At 46.2% G+C, this 13,930-nt stretch overlaps 1 protein-coding gene across 6 annotated transcripts in view; it reads right to left on the minus strand.

Annotated features, from left to right (window-relative positions):
* LOC147902126 (uncharacterized) overlaps nucleotides 1-13,930 on the minus strand; it is an 89,105-nt gene that overhangs the window by 33,838 nt on the left and 41,337 nt on the right. The gene's annotated exons all lie outside the window — the stretch shown is intronic.

Here is a 13,930-nt window from a genome sequence, read left to right on the forward strand (position 1 = left end):
TGACTTGCAGTATGCAGTATCTCAGCTCAGCAGATTCATGCACATGCCCAGTTCACAGCATTGGCAGGCAGTGAGAAAAGTCTTCAGATATCTCAGAGGCACTCAGGATTTAGCCCTCTTCTATGGTGATCAGGGTTCACTTACCATGCATGCTTACACGGATAGTAACTGGACAGGATGTTCTGACACCAAAGTGTCACATATTGGCAATTGTTTTTTGCTTGGCAATTCATGTATCTCTTGGCTCAGCAAGAAGCAACCAACAGTTGCCACGTCTAGCTGTGAGGCTGAGTACAGAGCAGCTTTCACCGCTACAGTAGAGTGTGTTTGGCTTCGACAGTTACTTACAGATCTTGGTATTTGCCAGACATCCTCCACTGTTGTCTACACTGACAGCCAGAGTGCTTTGGCCATTGTGCGTAACCCAGTGTTTCATGCGCGTACCAAGCATATTGAAGTTCACTATCATTATGTTCGGGAGCGGTTGTCAGAAGGAGACATAGAGTTGTCCTATCTTCCCACAGAGGACAACATCGCAGATATGTTTACAAAGGCACTTCCTCGTCCCAAGTTCGAAGTCTTCCGACAGGCTTTACATTCGGTTCCCTTTGTTACATGATCTGACATTCCTTGTACATTCATAGGTGGCTATATCCTTTTGGATGAACATGTGCCACCATGACCAGAAATTACCAGGTATTCTGAGACGTTTCCAGAGTACTTCAGCCCATCCCATGGAGGGGGGTTTGTAGGCCATCGTCTGGTGGTTCTAGTGATGCCCTATAGGTCATGGTATGTGCCTTGTAGGCATAAGTGTAGGCACTTATAGTGTTAGTGCCTTTTAGGCCACATAGGACACTTAGTCCTATGTGACACCTAGGACACTTTGTCCTAGGTCTAGGTACTCGAAATGCCAAGAAGCACGTGAATTCCGCTCTCATGACCCAAGTGATGGAAGTTGAAACTGAGCCTCAGTGCTTTGAGGATGCTCACGGCAATCCGGCATGGCAGAAAGCCATGGAAACTGAGATAAGATCCATTCAAAAGAATGCTACATGGGACTTGGTTGATGCGCCCATTGGCAAGAATGTGGTTGGCACAAAATGGATCTACAAAATCGAGTACCACGCTAATAGTACAGTTGAGAAGTACAATTGTCAAAACTTTCAAGGGCCATGGCAAGCTCGCGCAAAGACGTAGTGTAATCCAATTTCATGGAATTGCACATATCTTGCCCAAATTTTGAATTTATGATTCAAAAAGTACAGGAAAATCAGACAAATGATTCGAGCTCATGATGGGAACCCACCATGCGATATCACTCTTTATCAGTAGGCTGTTGGATGCCTTATTTATTTATGTCACACCAGACCTGACTTGCAGTATGCAGTATCTCAGCTCAGCAGATTCATGCACATGCCCAGTTCACAGCATTGGCAGGCAGTGAGAAAAGTCTTCAGATATCTCAGAGGCACTCAGGATTTAGCCCTCTTCTATGGTGATCAGGGTTCACTTACCATGCATGCTTACACGGATAGTAACTGGACAGGATGTTCTGACACCAAAGTGTCACATATTGGCAATTGTTTTTTGCTTGGCAATTCATGTATCTCTTGGCTCAGCAAGAAGCAACCAACAGTTGCCACGTCTAGCTGTGAGGCTGAGTACAGAGCAGCTTTCACCGCTACAGTAGAGTGTGTTTGGCTTCGACAGTTACTTACAGATCTTGGTATTTGCCAGACATCCTCCACTATGGTCTACACTGACAGCCAGAGTGCTTTGGCCATTGCGCGTAACCCAGTGTTTCATGCGCGTACCAAGCATATTGAAGTTCACTATCATTATGTTCGGGAGCGGTTGTCAGTAGGAGACATAGAGTTGTCCTATCTTCCCACAAAGGACAACATAGCAGATATGTTTACAAAGGCACTTCCTCGTCCCAAGTTCGAAGTCTTTCGACAAGATTTACACTTGGTTTCCTTTGTTACATGATCTGACATCCCTTGTACATTCATAGGTGGCTATATCCTTTTGGATGAACATGTGCCACCATGACTAGAAAATGCCAGGTATTCTGAGACGTTTCCAGAGTACTTCAACCCATCCCATGGAGGGGGGTTTGTAGGCCATCCTCTAGAGGTTCTAGTGATGCCCTATAGGCCATGGTATGTGCCTTGTAGACATAAATAAAGACACTTATAGTGTTAGTGTCTTTTAGGCCACATAGGACACTTAGGCTATGTGATACCTAGGACACTTAGTCCTAGGTCTAGGTCCTTGTACCTTGTACTCCTTTGTTTTTGGTTTATCCAAGATTTGACGTGACGGCTAACTCATCGCTTCTTTAGCTACCTGCACTCTCTCTCTCCTAATACCTAGACCTTGTACTCCTTTGTTTTTTCTTTATCCAAGATTTGACGTGACGGCTAACTCATCGCTTCTTCTTTGGCTACCTGCACTCTCTCTCTCCTAATCGATCCTTCATTCACAAAGCCTTAGGACAGCAAGAACTGAGTATCTTATGATACCATACATGTGGCGCTCGCTTCAGCCCATACAAGGCTTTCTTGAGCTTGCATACCTTGTGCTCTTGTCCCTGAACAACAAAACCTTGGGGCTAAGGCACATAGACCTCCTCCTTGAGATCCCCATTGAGGAAGGCGGTCTTGACATCCATCTGGTACACTGACCATCCATAAAACGCGGCAAGAGAGATGACAGAGCGAATGGTGGTCTTTATTTAGATGCTTTATTCTCCCTTGAAGCCAGGGTCCACTGGAGTAGAGATTGGCTTACAATCCTCAAACTGAAAACGATCAAGGAGCTGTCCAATACACTTGGACTGAGACATCATGATACCCCCCGCAACATGAGCAAACTCAATGCCCAAATAATAATGGAGCCGTCCCATGTCTGACATGTCAAAAATCTGCTGCAAATCAGCCTTGAAAGCTGCAATTTACTGAGTATCTGGGCCCGTGATGAGCATATCATCCACATATAAAATCAGCACTAAAAAATCAGATCCACTCCCACGGACATAAAGAGTGGGTTCTGTGGGACTAATCTGAAAACCAAGGGATAGTAAGTGTGCATGAATTTTGGCATACCATGCCCTGGGTGCCTGCTTCAAAAAATAAAGGGCTTTTCTAAGCCGGCATACCTTATTTTCAGAATTAACAACCTCAAAGCCAGGCGCTTGTGTGACATAGACTTCTTCCTGCAGATCCCCATGAAGAAAAGCAGTTTTGATGTCAAGGTCGTGCACTTGCCAATGATGATGGGCTGCCATGGCAAAGACACATCTAATGGTAGTAATCCTAGATGTGGGAGCAAATGTCTCCTCAAAGTCAATGCCTTTATGTTGAGCATACCCTTTTGCAACAAGACGGGCTTTGTATCGATCTATGCTGCCATCAGATTTCCTTTTTAATTTGTAGACCCACCGCGTTCCAATGGCATGCTTGCCGGGAGGGAGATCTACTAATTCCCATGTGTCATTTTTAGCAATGGAATGTAACTCAACTCTCATTGCATCCATCCACTCTTTGCTGTCAAAAGCATCTTTATGGCACAGAGGCTCTTCACTGCAAGCTGTAGCAAGGAGTGCAAACTCAAGAAAGTGACCATGCTGTCTATTCCCTGATCTTGTCCGGGCAGCAAAAAGCTGATCTTGTTTGCTGTCCCTCAATGTATCAAGAAGCCATCTGGGAACTTGCCTTTGCTGTCTATTGACAGCTCTTTCTTCAATGACTGCATCATGAGTAGTGGGATCATTTTGTGCCGGAAGAGAAACCTGCAAATCAGCTTGAGGTTATTGCTGATTATTGCTTAGTGGAGGGCCTGCAGGAGGCTCATGTTGCTGCTCAAAATCCTCTTCTGATGATGGCAGAGGTAACCAAGATTCAAAGGCATCAAACATGTCAACACCTGGCTTTGCTTTGCAGTCCACAAGAGGAGAAGCTGAATGTTCAGAAAAGATCACATCTCTACTGACAATAATCTTCCCACTATTTGGTTGATATAACCGATACCCTCTGCTCTCCTGGCTGTAACCAATGAATATGCATTTGATTGCCTTGTCATCAAGCTTATGTCTCAGCTGAGATGGTACATGAACATATGCAAGAGACCCAAAAACTTTCATGTGTGAAAGTGAAGGCTTCCTGCCTTTCCATGCTTCATAAGGTGTAATAGTCTTTAATGCCCATGTAGGTGATCTATTCAGCACATAGTTGGCACACATTACTGCATCAAGCCAAAATTTATTGGGCAAAGACTTGGCCTTAAGCATGCATCTGGCCATCTCCATTGTGGACATGTTTTTCCTTTCAGAAACAGGATTCTGCTGAGGAGTGTAAGGAGTAGTGCATGAGTGAATAATGCCCCGTGAGGATAGAAATGCATCAAACTCCTTTGACATATACTCACCCCCCCTATCTGTGTTGAGGGTGACAAGCTTGCTTCCTGATTCATTCTCAACCATATTCAGCCATCTCTGAAAGCATAAGAAAACTTCAGATTTGGCCTTTAAAGGATATACCCAGCAATATCTTGTGAAATCATCAATGAGAGTCATGAAATACTTATACCCCCCAATGGCATTTGTCCTCATTGGGCCACAGACATCACTGTGCACTACCTGCAATTTCCTTTGTGAGAGTTTTGGACGATTCTTTTGAAAAGGAAATCGATGCATCTTACCCAAAAGACAACCCTCACACACATGTTTGAAAACTGTGTGAGTCTGAGGTACATCATTTGCCATCTGCTGTGAATGTAGCTTTGCAAGAGCTCTATAATTGAGATGGCCCATTCTCTCATGCCAAAGATGAGTTTCAGCAAGCTGTGAATCTGCAATAGCCAATGCTTCAATAGAAAGTGCAGCTGAATGATGATCAAGCTGAATGATGATCGAGGTGCATCAGCTAAAGAATGGAACAACTCTCTGCAAGATGTGACATGCTTGGAAGCACCACTATCAAAGTACCAGGACTGAGCATCATTCGCAGTAAAGAATGCATCAGCTTTGGAGGGATCAAATGAGCAATGGACAGCCCATGCCCAATCATCCTGAAGAGCATGTGCATGTGAAGCATCTTCTGGCTCATGGTATTCAATAGCATGTGAGGCATTAACTGTCAATCCTGCTTTCTTTTTCTCCGAAGCAATGCGCTTCCTGCATTCTGAAATGTCATGTCCAGGCTTGCGACAATAGTTGCATCTTTTCTTCTTTGACTTATCTGCTGTATTTTTAGATGCATGGGAGGAATTGCAGCTGCTATGCGCAGATTTTGGCTTGCCCATAGGCTTGGAAGCCTTGCCTCTTCCTGTCTGCTGTGAAGCAAATGCATGATCAGGAATAATGGCTTGTCTATTAGCTCTACTTTGCTCTTCCTGCAAAAGCAAAGTAACTAGCTGATCAAAAGAATAGTGGTCTGGATTACCCATGGCCACTAATCGAAGGGTTGTAGCAAACCCTTGATATGTATTTGGCAATCCATTCAATGTGGTATTGACAAGCTGTGAATTTGGCACCACCTCATCAATGTTGGCAAGCTGTTCCATGAGGTCCTTGACCTTTGTCAGGTATGCATCCATAGAGTCACCTTCATTCATACTGACTTCCTGTAATTGCCTTCTCAAATATGCAACACAAGCCAATTTATTGCGTAGAAGCCAATTTATCCCAAGCTTCCTTTGCTGTCCTGCAAGACCGGATGTGTGGAATAATGATTCTCTTGCATGATAAAGCAATGCATGAATGTGCATTTGCATCTCTTGCATCCCATCTTGACTGTTCTTGAGTTGGAAGAGCAGCAGCAGGAGTGCTAGAGGAAGAGGCATCAGGAGTAGTACCCCCTGCAGAGGGACCAGCAGTAGAGGCAACCATTGTAGCATTGGCTGGCCTCAGATCAGCCCCAGAAACAATATTCCACAAATGCTTTGCAACAAGAATATGTTTCATGAGATAAGACCACATCGGATAGTTGGTGCCATCCAACTTATCATCTTCACGAAGAACTCCAAATAAATCTTGATTGTTCCCAGCCATAGCAAATGTGATACCCTGAAAAAGACCTGAAAACCCAAAAGCCTCAAGGCTATCACTGCAAAAAGCTGGCTGTCCAAAAATGACAGCAAATATCTGCAAATTTCTGACCCAAATCAAAGGGCAAATGCAGATCTGACCCAGATGTGACTGTGGCAGGCAATGTTCACTACAAGAACAGCAAATCTGGCAAAAACCCCAAATTTATTGAGGGCAAATAGGCCAAAAAGAGGGCAAATACAGAAAACCCCCAAATTTTGCTGAAATTTTTGCAAATGTGACCCAATGTATGAAGATTTGACTCAATGTCCTACAAAAGTGACTCAATGTCCTGCAGAAGTGACTTAATGTCCTGCAATATTGACCCAAATGTATAGCCTCAAGGCTTGAAAATGCAAAAGTATGAGCTACTGTCCCAAACTCAAAAGTATGAGTTACTGCTCAGTTGAAATTTAGCTTCCAAAGCAAAAGTCCCAAATTTTTGTTGACCAAATTCGGGATCAAGTACAACTGTACGCATGCCAGTACGGTAACAAGTACTATGCTGGTACGAAAGCAATACGTTGCTTGTACGGAACAGTGTACGACAGCTGTACGAAACTGTACGGTAGCCTGGTACGTGCACACGTGACTGTACAGAGGAGCAGTACGGAATATGCATGATGTACGGATCATGTACGACTGAAGTACGATGTACGGATGTATGTATGTTTCCACGTGGCTGTACGGCGACGCAAATCCTGTGTGCAGGCTGTACGGTGTAGGCACGTCAATCAATACGGACAGTACGGCGATGCAAGTACTGATTTGTACGGTGGCGTAGGTACCGTGGCTCTGGTACGGGACAGACAGTACAGCACAGGTACGTAAGTTGTACTACGTAAGTACGATGACAGGTACGGATCTGTACAACACAAGTACATGTCAATACAACGCAGGTACAGAACCCAGTACGGACAGGTACTACGGACAGGTACAACAGGAAGTCCGGGGGCAGGAAGACAAGTCAAGCCCCGCTCTGATACCACTGAAGGATCGATTAGGAGAGAGAGAGTGCAGGTAGCTAAAGAAGCGATGAGTTAGCCGTCACGTCAAATCTTGGATAAACCAAAAACAAAGGAGTACAAGGTACAAGTACCTAGACCTAGGACTAAGTGTCCTATGTGGCCTAAAAGACACTAACACTATAAGTGTCTTTATTTTTCCTACAAGGCACATACCATGGCCTATAGGGCATCACTAGAACCACCAGAGGATGGCCTACAGTGAACACTCAAAGAGAGCCAAATTTATATGTTCTGCAATAGAAATCAGATTTGGTCTTGCTAGTTCTTTATGTTGATGGCATCATACTCACTGGCAATAATTCTCAGCAAATTGCAGCAATGCAGTCCGTCCTTTGTCAGACATTTGACATACCAAATCTGGGCCTCTTACACTACTGTCTTGGCATTGAATTTTGGCAAACCCAAGGGGGGATTTCTATTTTACATACCAAATATGCCAAGGGGTTGTTTAAGATGGAGAATAGTAAGCCTATGGCCACTCCATTGGAAAAAGGACTCAAGCTGAATAAGCATGATGAGGCTGAAAAGTTTGATGGTACTTTGTACAGGCAGCTGGTTGGTAGTTTGATTTACTTATGCTCTACGCGGCCAGACATTGCTTGCCAAAGCTCTTCTATCTCAGTTCATGCATTGTCCCACAGTCACGCATTGAAATGCAGCGAAGAGGGTACTCCATTATGTACATGGTACACTTACCTATGGGCTGCATTATGCTCCAGATGGTGACATTTCTTTGAGTGGCTTTACAAACTCAGATTGGTCAGGGGACATAGATGATCAAGGTCCACTTCCAGCTATTGCTTCTCATTGGGCTCAACATGTATCTCATGAATTAGTAAGAAGCAAGACCGAGTGTCTCTCTCCAGCAGCAGTGAAGCAGAGTACAAAGCTGCGAATTCAGCCACTATGGAATGTATGTGGTTGAGGAAGCTTCTGCATGACTTGCATCATGCTCAGGATGGTGACGTTAACTCAGATCTTCTGTGACAGCCAGAGTTGCATTGCTATTGGAAACAATTCTGTATTTCATGCTCGCATGAAACACATTGAGAATCACTATCATTATGTGCGGGATTGTATTACAGATGGCTTCATCGACCTCACCTATTGTTCCACTGAGGACAATGTGGCCGATATCTTCACTAAAATCCTGTCAGCGCCTCTTTTCACACGACATCGACATGGCTTGGGGATATGAGACATACAAGCAATGTCAAGGGGGGTTGTAAAATGACATTGTTTTCTTTTTTTTTTTGCAAAAAGAGACTTCTATTAAGTATTAAAGAAAACCGTTAGAGCAAGCTCCATACAGGATGATATACCATGCAATGCATGAAAAGCTCAAGAGCCAAAAAGAAAGGATTGGGGCAGATAGTGCCATCTCAATCCGGTAGAAACCTCCGAGAAAAAGGGAGAACCCCTCCAAACTCGAAGAAATACAGTCCTCCTAGAAGAGGCTGCCCGTGAAGAGCCCTGCATGCTAGCCCAAATGGCTATCAAAGTGTGAACCATGTCAGTCCAAATACCCGTGAACACCTGTGATGGGTGTATCTGGGTGCCATCCAAGGCCTCTGTACATCTGGCTCTCACAATGTGCCAAGAGGAAATGCTAGCCAAAATCTCCCAAGAGGTGTCCACTGAAGCATGAGAAGCTCTGAAGGGAGTAAGTGGTACATCCTGAAGGGAGCAGGGCTCTATCACCTGCCGGCGGACTGAGAGTATCCAAGAAGAAGACTCACCCTCATAAAACACCTGGGGCCCAGTAAGGGACAACCATGCGACCGAGCCCCAAGTCATGAAGAAAGGGAAAGTATGAAAAATGCTGAGTATCTGAGCAACCCTTTTCCAAACAACCCTCGCCTGACTGCAGTCCCAAAGGCAATGTCGCACTGACTCCTCTGAAGAATGACAGCGAGTGCAAGTGGGATCAGCCCCAAATCGTGATCTCCACTGGTTCACTGCAATCCCTCCATGAATAGAAAGCCAAAAGAAAAGAGTGATCTTTCTATTCTTAAAGGATTTCCAGAGCCTCCTCCAGAAATTCCTACGCAAATCTGCGGTGATGAAGAAGCTGTCCCAATGGGGGGCTCTAGAGGGAATCCAACCCCTACTGCTCAGCTGAAATCTCCTGGCATTACCAATCGTGAAACGAAAGAAGAGAATCGCCCTCTCGTTGCCCATGATCTATCCACTCCCACTCTCCTGGGTCCCACTACAAGCACCTGATAAGTGCACCTCCATATAACCACAATCTCCAAGATCCTAAGGCCAAGAGCAGAGGGTCAGGGTCTAAGTACCACTGCAAGCCCGCTCCATGGTCCACAAAACCAGCAATCCTAACAGGCTAAAACGCAACCTCTAGAAGGATATCATCCGTGGATCTAGAGAGTATGCCTCCATCCCCAACGTCAAAGACTAGTGCATCTTCCTCGAGACCTCGAAGAGCGATCACCTGTAGAGGAACTGCTGTCCTCGAAAAAGCTCCCATCCAAGTGGTGGAAGTAATAGGCATCTCAACTGTCCATTCCACCGAGATGGTTGTATCTATCTGCTAAATCCTGCGTGCTACCCCTCTGAGGTGACTCGCTGACTGTAGTCTCTGATCCTCACGTAGCCTGATAAATGCCTTCCAAGTGCCTACTGTGTAGGCGGGGCCTCTCTCCCATCTAGACCACTGCATGTAATGGGAAGTGCCCAGTGGTCTGCCATGCTCATCAAGTATACTATCGTTCCAAATGATCGGCTGCCTATCAATCTCTTCAAGGGTAGAGAGCGGAACCCTCCGAAGAGTGTTCCTAAAGCTCCCTCAAGCTTTCAGGATGGCAGTCATGAGAGGAGAGGCAGGAGATCTGAGAGGGGTGGAAGTAAAAATCCAGCAAGGGCTGTCCACCCAATCATCTCCCAAGGTAGGTGTGCAAGCCTAAATGCGTCCAAAAAAGAAATCCTTCCAAGGTTCCTGCCCAGGCATGAGTCCCCTCACCACCACCTTACAAAGCAATGCCCTGCACTGCAAGTCCGGATCAATGATATTAAGGCCCCCTTCACATGTAGGGAGAATAATGGTCTCCCAGGCCACCCTCGCTGCAACATCTACCGTGCCATCAAGTCCACTCCATAAAAAGTTCCTGACTGGTCTAATGAGCTGAGTGATGCAGGCACCAGCAAGAACACACAAACCAGGCGGTGGCCAAAAGAACCTGGTTCACTACCACAACTCTACATGCAAGGTCGAGTTTGGCTAAGCTCCAAAATATTAGCTTTTTCCTTATACTCTTTAGTACTCGGGCAAACTGTTGTGCTGGAGAGATGCCCAATCCTACCTGGCATCCCAAATATCTGACAAGAACACTCCTCTGAATCCAAGAAAAGCCAATGTCAACTCCCCAGCCTGGAGTGTCCTCATCACTGATCCAAAAGCCAAAGGATTTATGCCAGTTAATGTGTGCCCCTGCAGCTGAGAAGGTGGCAGCCGCAACAAAACAGGACGACTCAAGCTGAAGCACAAGCTTCCTCACGACAAAAGTCCACCCCAAGCTTGAAATGGAGTGGAGAGGACAGGGCAGGGCTGGATGTCCAGTGAGGAAGAAAAGGGCATGAAAGTGTGCCTCTTTGGAACAGCTATAGCTCTTTGTTGAACAATCGGCGAAGGATTGTGCCTCTTGGGATGATGTGTCATGTCGAAAATGGCACACCCTCCACAAGTGTTCCTTCATCCAACCATTTATAAAAAGGTATAGAAGAGAAACGACACAAGATCGTGACAATTTAGATCTCTCTATTAAGAGGTTGGTAGATGGCTATGCTTGCTAACACAAAAACTCAATTGGAAGATATCAAATTTAGTGTGAAGTTAGGGAATGACTTTTGTGAATTCCTCTTAACGACTGAGATTGCTAGCTGACTGTTGTTTAGTCTAACAGATTATAGATTGTAAGAATTGGTACAATGTATGAGGACTGGCACCACCATTGCTATTCTCTCCTTAGTCACTATTGGTGTGTTATATGCCCCACTATCTGCATGAGGACTGCATGAGGATGAGTCCTCATATGAAGAGGCAGTAGGTGATAGTCTCACAAAATAATCAAACAAAAATAGCTTTGAGAGAGTTATTCCAAATTGTTTTTGAAAAGTCTGGTAGTAGGGGAGTTTTGCCACATTTTGGATGCATATATTAGCATGTAGATGTGCCCAACCAATTCTCTTGCTGCAATTCAAGGCATGTATCTACAACTCATAAGTGTACTAGGCAGAATTTTTTTGAGCATACACAAAGACAAAGGCCTGTTAAAACAATGGGAAGAACCCAAAACAGAAAGAAAGAAAGAAAGAAAGAAATTTTATTAGAGTCTTCGGAAGACCGATGGGTCTATGAGACTGAAAGAAAACCTGATACAAATCACAGTAAGGGTGGAGCTACTGAAACGAGCATCATCACCTAAGCAGAACCCTAAGTCTCATCATACATAATCAAATACATCTGGATGTAACAATGAAAAGAAAAGAAAAGGACTGGAGCGGAGCGGAATCCTCCGTATGTAATGTCGCCCTGGCTGGTGCATAGCCGGTGATGGGACGCTGGCGCCCGTCAAGGTGTGCCGTGCGTCTCAGTCTCTTGGATGAGGCTCGACACAAGACCAGAGCCACCGTGACTCCCATGGGACGTATCTCGGGTCTAAACAATGACGCGAGATCCCCCAGAGTGATCTGTGTCTCCCCTCGATGTCTCGTGTGTCGTGTTGCGATCGTCGGGTCAGGGTCTCTGTCACGTCTACGGCTAGAGACTGGACGATCAATGTCACTCGATGGGAAGAACTCTGTGATCCTGCTCTGAGAGGTGTCTGATGATGTGGCCAAGCCTCGTCGCCTGAGTAAGTACTCCCTGTGTCGGACCCCCTCGTGAATGAAGGCCGCGAAGGCATCTCTAATCTGGGTAGGCGAGGAATCTGGAAAGGAGCCCGGAGCCGTCTCTGAAGAGGCAGTGGTAGCGACCTCGGATTTCATAGTACACTGGGCACCTGAAAATAAAATGCTCCTCCGACTCAACCTCCTGACAGTCACACAATATGCATAAGCGATGCTCCCTAGGAATCCCCTCTGCTCTGCCGCTCTCTATGCAGAGGCTGTGTGATGATACCTGAAACTCTCCGATGGAGATCCGTAGTGAGTGAGGCATATGAAGCTCAGTGTACCCCGGTGGTGATGAATCCCTCCTCCGAAATACGAAGACACTAATCTCTGTAGAAACTCAGCTTCACTGGGAGCTCCCTCGGCTCCAACCAGGTCCTAAAGGTGTGTAGCTGTAGGAGATCCTCTCGAATGACCTGGTTGGTGTGTGGCCCAATCGGGATGGTGGGTGGGAGTACCGGAGGGGCATCTAAACTGTACTAAAAAGGAGGTATCCTATCGATGTGGAACCCTAGTCTCACAAACCATCTGTGAGTCCGTGCATACCAGCATCGCTCGTCTCCCTCTGTTTCCAACCTCATGGAGGAATCGAGAGCCAACCATGGCAACCTCTGTCTCCTTGATGTGCAGTCCCCATATGATCTAACCCAGTGTAGATATGTGATGGTCTGAAAGGCTGCATCTAGCTGGAGTGGAGAAGCACCAAACTCGGCCTAAATGATGTGATGTGGTACAGACGGTTTCCCCCGGATCATCCGTGAGAGCATGAGGATCTGCAGGCGCTCCACCCATGTCAACTCTATCTCTGACATGTCAGGCCCCCAACAAGGGTTGCCATACATACCGGCTGGTCGGACCAAGGAGTCGAAGAGAAGAGCCTTGGTTCGAGGGTCTTGGAAGTGGGAGTGAAAGCATTGTCTCTCTAGCCGAGCCAGTGAGGCATATCCCCTGCTCAGTCTGGCCTGCATCGCTGGTCTCATCGTGAAGATTGGGCCAGAGAAGATGACCCCCAAGTAAGTGTATGAGGATACGATCTCAATTGGTGACCAACCGAAAGTAAAAGTAACCTCCTTCCGTTGCATGTTTGCTCGAGAGGTGTTAAAGATCATGACCTTGGTCTTGCCAAGGTTGACCTCCAAATCATGGGATAAACAAAAAGCCTGCAGAGTGCATCCAGGTGTCGCTGGAGCCCCTCGGGTGTGGACGACAAGAGTGCCACATCATCTGCATAAAGAAGAATCCTGATGATGATCCTAGTAAGTGAGCAACCGGTCCCTCCGAACGCCCCCATGAAAGTCTCAAGCTCATCGATGTAGAGGCCAAACAGGGTCGGTGATAAGGGACAACCCTGTTTGACTCCTATGGTACTCAAGATCTCATCTGTCTCACCTGCGCCTGTCCGAACTCGGCCTAAGACTCTCTCATACAGTGCTATGACTGCCCAGATGATCTCCTGGTCAAATCCCTATGTCTGTAGGCGTGTGATGAGACGAGCTCGAGGTACTGTGTCAAAGACTTTGCGGAAATCCACAAAGCAACAATATACCCTCTCCTTCCGTGATCTGGCCTCCTCAATGACACTCCTGAGTGTGAGTATGTGATCCGTAGTCCCATGGTCTCGCCTGAAACCGGCCTAACCCTCTGCTCTCAGCCCTCTCATCTCTGCGAACAGGCTGACCGATGCATCCAATACAGCTGCATAGATCTTGGACATCACATGTCCAATCATGATAGTCCTGTAGTTACTCGGGTCCATGGGATCCCCTGCCTTGTGGATGGGGGTGATGGTGTTGAGTGTCCATGTGCGGGGGAAGCCAAGGCAGACAGCGTCATTGAATAGCTTTGCTAGGATCGGGGCTAACGTGTCGATCCCATATGCGATAAACTCAGTGCATAGCTCCTC

This window comes from Dipteris shenzhenensis, chromosome 5, assembly GCF_047967505.1.
Source record: "Dipteris shenzhenensis isolate YYH24624 ecotype China chromosome 5, Dip_SZ_1.0, whole genome shotgun sequence".
NCBI lineage: Eukaryota > Viridiplantae > Streptophyta > Polypodiopsida > Gleicheniales > Dipteridaceae > Dipteris > Dipteris shenzhenensis.